This window comes from Stegostoma tigrinum, unplaced genomic scaffold, assembly GCF_030684315.1.
Source record: "Stegostoma tigrinum isolate sSteTig4 unplaced genomic scaffold, sSteTig4.hap1 scaffold_596, whole genome shotgun sequence".
Classification (NCBI taxonomy): domain Eukaryota; kingdom Metazoa; phylum Chordata; class Chondrichthyes; order Orectolobiformes; family Stegostomatidae; genus Stegostoma; species Stegostoma tigrinum.
Window position 1 is genome coordinate 1 of NW_026728533.1, and position 7,500 is coordinate 7,500.

Below are 7,500 nucleotides of genomic sequence, written 5' to 3' on the forward strand. Positions count from 1 at the left end.
AAGTGTCTAAAAATGCTTGGAAATCTGAGGAAAATGCCCGAAAATGAGGCCCCTCGGTCGGGAGGAGGAAGTCGAAAATCCCCGTGCCCGACGAGGGAAGTCAGTAACCAGAAGGAAAAACTTAGAAAAAAATTCTAAGTGTCAAAAAAAATTCTAAGTGTCAAAAAAAATTCTAAGTGTCAAAAAAAATTCTAAGTGTCAAAAAGAATTCTAAGTGTCAAAAAAATTCTAAGTGTCAAAAAAATTCTAAGTGTCAAAAAAAATTCTAAGTGTCAAAAAGAATTCTAAGTGTCAAAAAAAATTCTAAGTGTCAAAAAAAATTCTAAGTGTCAAAAAGAATTCTAAGTGTCAAAAAAATTCTAAGTGTCAAAAAAATTCTAAGTGTCAAAAAAAATTCTAAGTGTCAAAAAGAATTCTAAGTGTCAAAAAAAATTCTAAGTGTCAAAAAAAATTCTAAGTGTCAAAAAAAATTCTAAGTGTCAAAAAAAATTCTAAGTGTCAAAAAAAATTCTAAGTGTCAAAAAAAATTCTAAGTGTCAAAAAAATTCTAAGTGTCAAAAAAAATTCTAAGTGTCAAAAAAAATTCTAAGTGTCAAAAAAAATTCTAAGTGTCAAAAAAAATTCTAAGTGTCAAAAAAATTCTAAGTGTCAAAAAAAATTCTAAGTGTCAAAAAAAATTCTAAGTGTCAAAAAAAATTCTAAGTGTCAAAAAGAATTCTAAGTGTCAAAAAAAATTCTAAGTGTCAGAAAGGGAAATGAGTAACCAAGAAGAGAAATGAGTAACCAAGAAATCAGTAACCAACAGGAGAAATGAGTAACCAAGAAGAGAAATGAGTAACCAAGAAATCAGTAACCAACAGGAGAAATGAGTAACCAACGGGAGAAATGAGTAACCAACGGGAGAAATGAGTAACCAACGGGAGAAGTCAGTAACCAACGGGAGAAATCAGTAACCAAAGGGAGAAGTCAGTAACCAACGGGAGAAATCAGTAACCAACAAGAGAAATGAGTAACCAACGGGAGAAATCAGTAACCAAAGGGAGAAGTCAGTAACCAACGGGAGAAATCAGTAACCAAGCTTATTTTTGGTTGGTTACTGACTTCTCCGTTCAACTTGGAGCTGCCCTTGTGCACGATCAAGGAGGGGTATTATCCGCCACGGGGGCTTAATTTTCGCCTAAGGGGAGCGATTTGGAGGCCGTGGCCGGGTGAGGCGCGCCTCTCGAAGGGGAGGAATTTGAATTTCGGCTGCATTGAGGGTAGCTGCCCCGCTGTGGTGGTTTTTCGGAGCCTGAGCCCGAGCGGGGCGTCGGTTCCCGAGGTGGGCAGGAGTCGCTGTGCCCGTGAGGCTGCCTGGCCGAGTCGGAGTGCTGTGGGACGGCGGGGAGCGGGTTTTCCCGGGCGAGGGGGCGATCCCGAGGAAGGGGAGCGATTTGGAGGCCGTGGCCGGGTGAGGCGCGCCTTTCGGAGGGGAGGAATTTGAATTTCGGCTGCATTGAGGGTAGCTGCCCGCTGTTGTGGGTTTTCGGAGCCTGAGCCCGAGCGGGGCGTCGGTTCCCGAGGTGGGCAGGAGTCGCTGTGCCCGTGAGGCTGCCTGGCCGAGTCGGAGTGCTGTGGGACGGCGGGGAGCGGGTTTTCCCGGGCGAGGGGCCGATCCCGAGGAAGGGGAGCAGTTCCGAGGCCGTGGCCGGGTGAGGCGCGCCTTTCGGAGGGGAGGAGTTTGAATTTCGGCTGCATTGAGGGTAGCTGCCCCGCTGTGGTGGTTTTTCGGAGCCTGAGCCCGAGCGGGGCGTCGGTTCCCGAGGTGGGCAGGAGTCGCTGTGCCCGTGAGGCTGCCTGGCCGAGTCGGAGTGCTGTGGGACGGCGGGGAGCGGTTTTTCCCGGGCGAGGGGGCGACCCCGAGGAACTCGGCCGGCGGGGAGGCGTTCCGGCCCGGGCGAGGGGCGCGGACCCGACCGGAGACGTCCAAAACCTTGAAAGGGGTAAGCGGGAAAAGGTCAGCAAAGTGCCCGAAGCAGTAAGGCGAAAAAGCCGTCGGAACCTCCGAAAATGTCCAAAAGCGTGAAATCAGTAACCAGGAAAATGCATAAAAATGGCCAAAAGTGTGAAATCAGTAAGCAGGAAAAGTCGGGAAAAGTGTCTAAAAATGCTTGGAAATCTGAGGAAAATGCCCGAAAATGAGGCCCCTCGGTCGGGAGGAGGAAGTCGAAAATCCCCGTGCCCGACGAGGGAAGTCAGTAACCAGAAGGAAAAACTTAGAAAAAAATTCTAAGTGTCAAAAAAAATTCTAAGTGTCAAAAAAAATTCTAAGTGTCAAAAAAAATTCTAAGTGTCAAAAAGAATTCTAAGTGTCAAAAAAATTCTAAGTGTCAAAAAAATTCTAAGTGTCAAAAAAAATTCTAAGTGTCAAAAAGAATTCTAAGTGTCAAAAAAAATTCTAAGTGTCAAAAAAAATTCTAAGTGTCAAAAAAAATTCTAAGTGTCAAAAAAAATTCTAAGTGTCAAAAAAAATTCTAAGTGTCAAAAAAAATTCTAAGTGTCAAAAAAAATTCTAAGTGTCAAAAAAATTCTAAGTGTCAAAAAAAATTCTAAGTGTCAAAAAAAATTCTAAGTGTCAAAAAAAATTCTAAGTGTCAAAAAAAATTCTAAGTGTCAAAAAAATTCTAAGTGTCAAAAAAAATTCTAAGTGTCAAAAAGAATTCTAAGTGTCAAAAAAAATTCTAAGTGTCAAAAAGAATTCTAAGTGTCAAAAAAAATTCTAAGTGTCAGAAAGGGAAATGAGTAACCAAGAAGAGAAATGAGTAACCAAGAAATCAGTAACCAACAGGAGAAATGAGTAACCAAGAAGAGAAATGAGTAACCAAGAAATCAGTAACCAACAGGAGAAATGAGTAACCAACGGGAGAAATGAGTAACCAACGGGAGAAATGAGTAACCAACGGGAGAAGTCAGTAACCAACGGGAGAAATCAGTAACCAAAGGGAGAAGTCAGTAACCAACGGGAGAAATCAGTAACCAACAAGAGAAATGAGTAACCAACGGGAGAAATCAGTAACCAAAGGGAGAAGTCAGTAACCAACGGGAGAAATCAGTAACCAAGCTTATTTTTGGTTGGTTACTGACTTCTCCGTTCAACTTGGAGCTGCCCTTGTGCACGATCAAGGAGGGGTATTATCGGCCACGGGGGCTTAATTTTCGCCTAAGGGGAGCGATTTGGAGGCCGTGGCCGGGTGAGGCGCGCCTTTCGAAGGGGAGGGATTTGAATTTCGGCTGCATTGAGGGTAGCTGCCCGCTGTTGTGGGTTTTTGGAGCCTGAGCCCGTTCAACTTGGAGCTGCCCTTGTGCACGATCAAGGAGGGGTATTATCGGCCACGGGGGCTTAATTTTCGCCTAAGGGGAGCGATTTGGAGGCCGTGGCCGGGTGAGGCGCGCCTTTCGAAGGGGAGGGATTTGAATTTCGGCTGCATTGAGGGTAGCTGCCCGCTGTTGTGGGTTTTTGGAGCCTGAGCCCGAGCGGGGCGTCGGTTCCCGAGGTGGGCAGGAGTCGCTGTGCCCGTGAGGCTGCCTGGCCGAGTCGGAGTGCTGTGGGACGGCGGGGAGCGGGTTTTCCCGGGCGAGGGGCCGATCCCGAGGAAGGGGAGCAGTTCCGAGGCCGTGGCCGGGTGAGGCGCGCCTCTCGAAGGGGAGGAATTTGAATTTCGGCTGCATTGAGGGTAGCTGCCCCGCTGTGGTGGTTTTTCGGAGCCTGAGCCCGAGCGGGGCGTCGGTTCCCGAGGTGGGCAGGAGTCGCTGTGCCCGTGAGGCTGCCTGGCCGAGTCGGAGTGCTGTGGGACGGCGGGGAGCGGGTTTTCCCGGGCGAGGGGGCGATCCCGAGGAAGGGGAGCGATTTGGAGGCCGTGGCCGGGTGAGGCGCGCCTTTCGGAGGGGAGGAATTTGAATTTCGGCTGCATTGAGGGTAGCTGCCCGCTGTTGTGGGTTTTCGGAGCCTGAGCCCGAGCGGGGCGTCGGTTCCCGAGGTGGGCAGGAGTCGCTGTGCCCGTGAGGCTGCCTGGCCGAGTCGGAGTGCTGTGGGACGGCGGGGAGCGGGTTTTCCCGGGCGAGGGGCCGATCCCGAGGAAGGGGAGCAGTTCCGAGGCCGTGGCCGGGTGAGGCGCGCCTTTCGGAGGGGAGGAGTTTGAATTTCGGCTGCATTGAGGGTAGCTGCCCCGCTGTGGTGGTTTTTCGGAGCCTGAGCCCGAGCGGGGCGTCGGTTCCCGAGGTGGGCAGGAGTCGCTGTGCCCGTGAGGCTGCCTGGCCGAGTCGGAGTGCTGTGGGACGGCGGGGAGCGGTTTTTCCCGGGCGAGGGGGCGACCCCGAGGAACTCGGCCGGCGGGGAGGCGTTCCGGCCCGGGCGAGGGGCGCGGACCCGACCGGAGACGTCCAAAACCTTGAAAGGGGTAAGCGGGAAAAGGTCAGCAAAGTGCCCGAAGCAGTAAGGCGAAAAAGCCGTCGGAACCTCCGAAAATGAGTAAAAGCCCGGAAGGAGTAAGGTGGAGAAGTCAGCAAAGTGCCCGAAATGTCCGAAGCAGTAAGGCGAAAAAGCCGTCGGAACCTCCGAAAATGAGTAAAAGCCCGGAAGGAGTAAGCGGGAAAAGTCAGCCAAGTGCCCGAAATGTCCGAAGCAGTAAGGCGAAAAAGCCGTCAGAACCTCCGAAAATGAGTAAAAGCCCGGAAGGAGTAAGCGGGAAAAGTCAGCCAAGTGCCCGAAATGTCCGAAGCAGTAAGGCGAAAAAGCCGTCAGAACCTCCGAAAATGAGTAAAAGCCCGGAAGGAGTAAGCGGGAAAAGTCAGCCAAGTGCCCGAAATGTCCGAAGCAGTAAGGCGAAAAAGCCGTCAGAACCTCCGAAAATGAGTAAAAGCCCGGAAGGAGTAAGCGGGAAAAGTCAGCCAAGTGCCCGAAATGTCCGAAGCAGTAAGGCGAAAAAGCCGTCAGAACCTCCGAAAATGAGTAAAAGCCCGGAAGGAGTAAGCGGGAAAAGTCAGCCAAGTGCCCGAAATGTCCGAAGCAGTAAGGCGAAAAAGCCGTCAGAACCTCCGAAAATGTCCAAAAGCGTGAAATCAGTAACCAGGAAAATGCTTAAAAATGGCCAAAAGTGTGAAATCAGTAAGCAGGAAAAGTCGGGAAAATGCATAAAAATGGCCAAAAGTGTGAAATCAGTAAGCAGGAAAAGTCGGGAAAATGCATAAAAATGGCCAAAAGTGTGAAATCAGTAAGCAGGAAAAGTCGGGAAAAGTGTCTAAAAATGCTTGGAAATCTGAGGAAAATGCCCGAAAATGAGGCCCCTCGGTCGGGAGGAGGAAGTCGAAAATCCCCGTGCCCGACGAGGGAAGTCAGTAACCAGAAGGAAAAACTTAGAAAAAAATTCTAAGTGTCAAAAAAAATTCTAAGTGTCAAAAAAATTCTAAGTGTCAAAAAAAATTCTAAGTGTCAAAAAAAATTCTAAGTGTCAAAAAAAATTCTAAGTGTCAAAAAAATTCTAAGTGTCAAAAAAAATTCTAAGTGTCAAAAAAATTCTAAGTGTCAAAAAAAATTCTAAGTGTCAAAAAAATTCTAAGTGTCAAAAAAATTCTAAGTGTCAAAAAAATTCTAAGTGTCAAAAAAAATTCTAAGTGTCAAAAAAAATTCTAAGTGTCAAAAAAAATTCTAAGTGTCAAAAAAATTCTAAGTGTCAAAAAAAATTCTAAGTGTCAAAAAAAATTCTAAGTGTCAGCGGAGGAAAGTCGGTGGGGAAGGGGAAAAATCCGAAAATCCACGCCGGGTTGGAGTTCCAGGGCCCCGCTGGAGGGGTGGGAATTCGCCCCGGCGCCTTGCCCCGTTGCAATAAAGTGTCCGCAGCCCGAAAACTTTAACTTTGAAAAATCACGGAAGTCGGCAAGGGGGACGATCCGAGTACCGTTTGCGGGCTTTCGGTGCCTCATCGTCGGACTGAAATTTCAAATTCGCCCCCAAAGTGCAACTCGTCATTTTCGGCCGGGGGGGTTGGCGGGGTACCCGGAGATTTTCGGGAACACGTTTTTTAGAACAAAATGGCGGCTCGGGACCACTTTGAGACAGGCCCGAGGAACGGTTCCAAAGACGGTGGGCGGCAATTTGGAACTCGTGTGCATGCCAAAGAGCTCTCGGAGGTCGGATTTTGAACACTTTGTCGAATTTTGAACACTTTGTCGAATTTTGAACACTTTGTCGAATTTTGAACACTTTGTCGAATTTCGAACACTTTGTCGAATTTTGAACACTTTGTCGAACATGCGAACACTTTGTCGAACTTTTGAACGCTAACAGTCGAACTTTTGAACGCTAATAGTCGAACTTTCGAACGCTTTGTCGAATTGTGAACATGTTGGCCGTGACATTCGACACTCGGGCGATTAAACACTCGATAATCCGCCCATTTTAAGTTCGACACTCGGGCGATTAAACACTCGATAATCCGCCCATTTTAAGTTCGACACTCGGGCGATTAAACACTCGATAATCCGCCCATTTTAAGTTCGACACACCTGGGCGATTAACACTCGATACTCTGAGCCCATGGTAAGTTCGACAGTCTGGCGATTTTTGTGTTCGATACTCTGAGCTGAATTAAGTTCGACAGTCTGGCGATTTTTGTGTTCGATACTCTGAGCTGAATTAAGTTCGACAGTCTGGCGATTTTTGTGTTCGATACTCAGTGCTGCTTTTAACTTCGACACTCTGGTGGCGATTTGTGTTCCTCGACACTTTGGCGGTTGTGTTCGACATAGTCTTGGCGACTTCCTACCAGACCTTCCGATCTCTTCGCGCCAGTTCTAACTGTCCAAGGCCTCCGGGCCCGAAACGTCGGAGGGCGGGCAAAGGCGGCGCAGCCCGGGGCCGTCGACCCGGAAACGGCCGTCCCCCCTCCGCGGGTAACCTCGTCCTGGCAGGCCAGGCAGGCTCGAGAGCCCGGTTCCCCCGGGAGTAGCACGGAAGGTAGCGGGCTGTCCCTTCGCCTGTGCTAGCCCGGAACAGTCGGCCGGTGTGTGCAGAGAGGGGGGGCCCAGGCGTGCGCCCCCCCGCACGCCCGGCGCGGGGCAGCGACGCGCCGGGACCGGCGAGCTCCCTCGATCGATGCGGCGGCACACGTCCGACGCGGGAGGCCCCTCGCCGTCCCCCCCTCCGCGGGTAACCTCGTCCTGGCAGGCCAGGCAGGCTCGAGAGCCCGGTTCCCCCGGGAGTAGCACGGAAGGTAGCGGGCTGTCCCTTCGCCTGTGCTAGCCCGGAACAGTCGGCCGGTGTGTGCAGAGAGGGGGGGCCCAGGCGTGCGCCCCCCCGCACGCCCGGCGCGGGGCAGCGACGCGCCGGGACCGGCGAGCTCCCTCGATCGATGCGGCGGCACACGTCCGACGCGGGAGGCCCCTCGGCGGGCCGGCTTTCCCCTCGAGGTGGCCGGTGCTTCAGGCTGAGCGGCGCCTCCACGCTCTCCCTGCCCACGCTGGGCA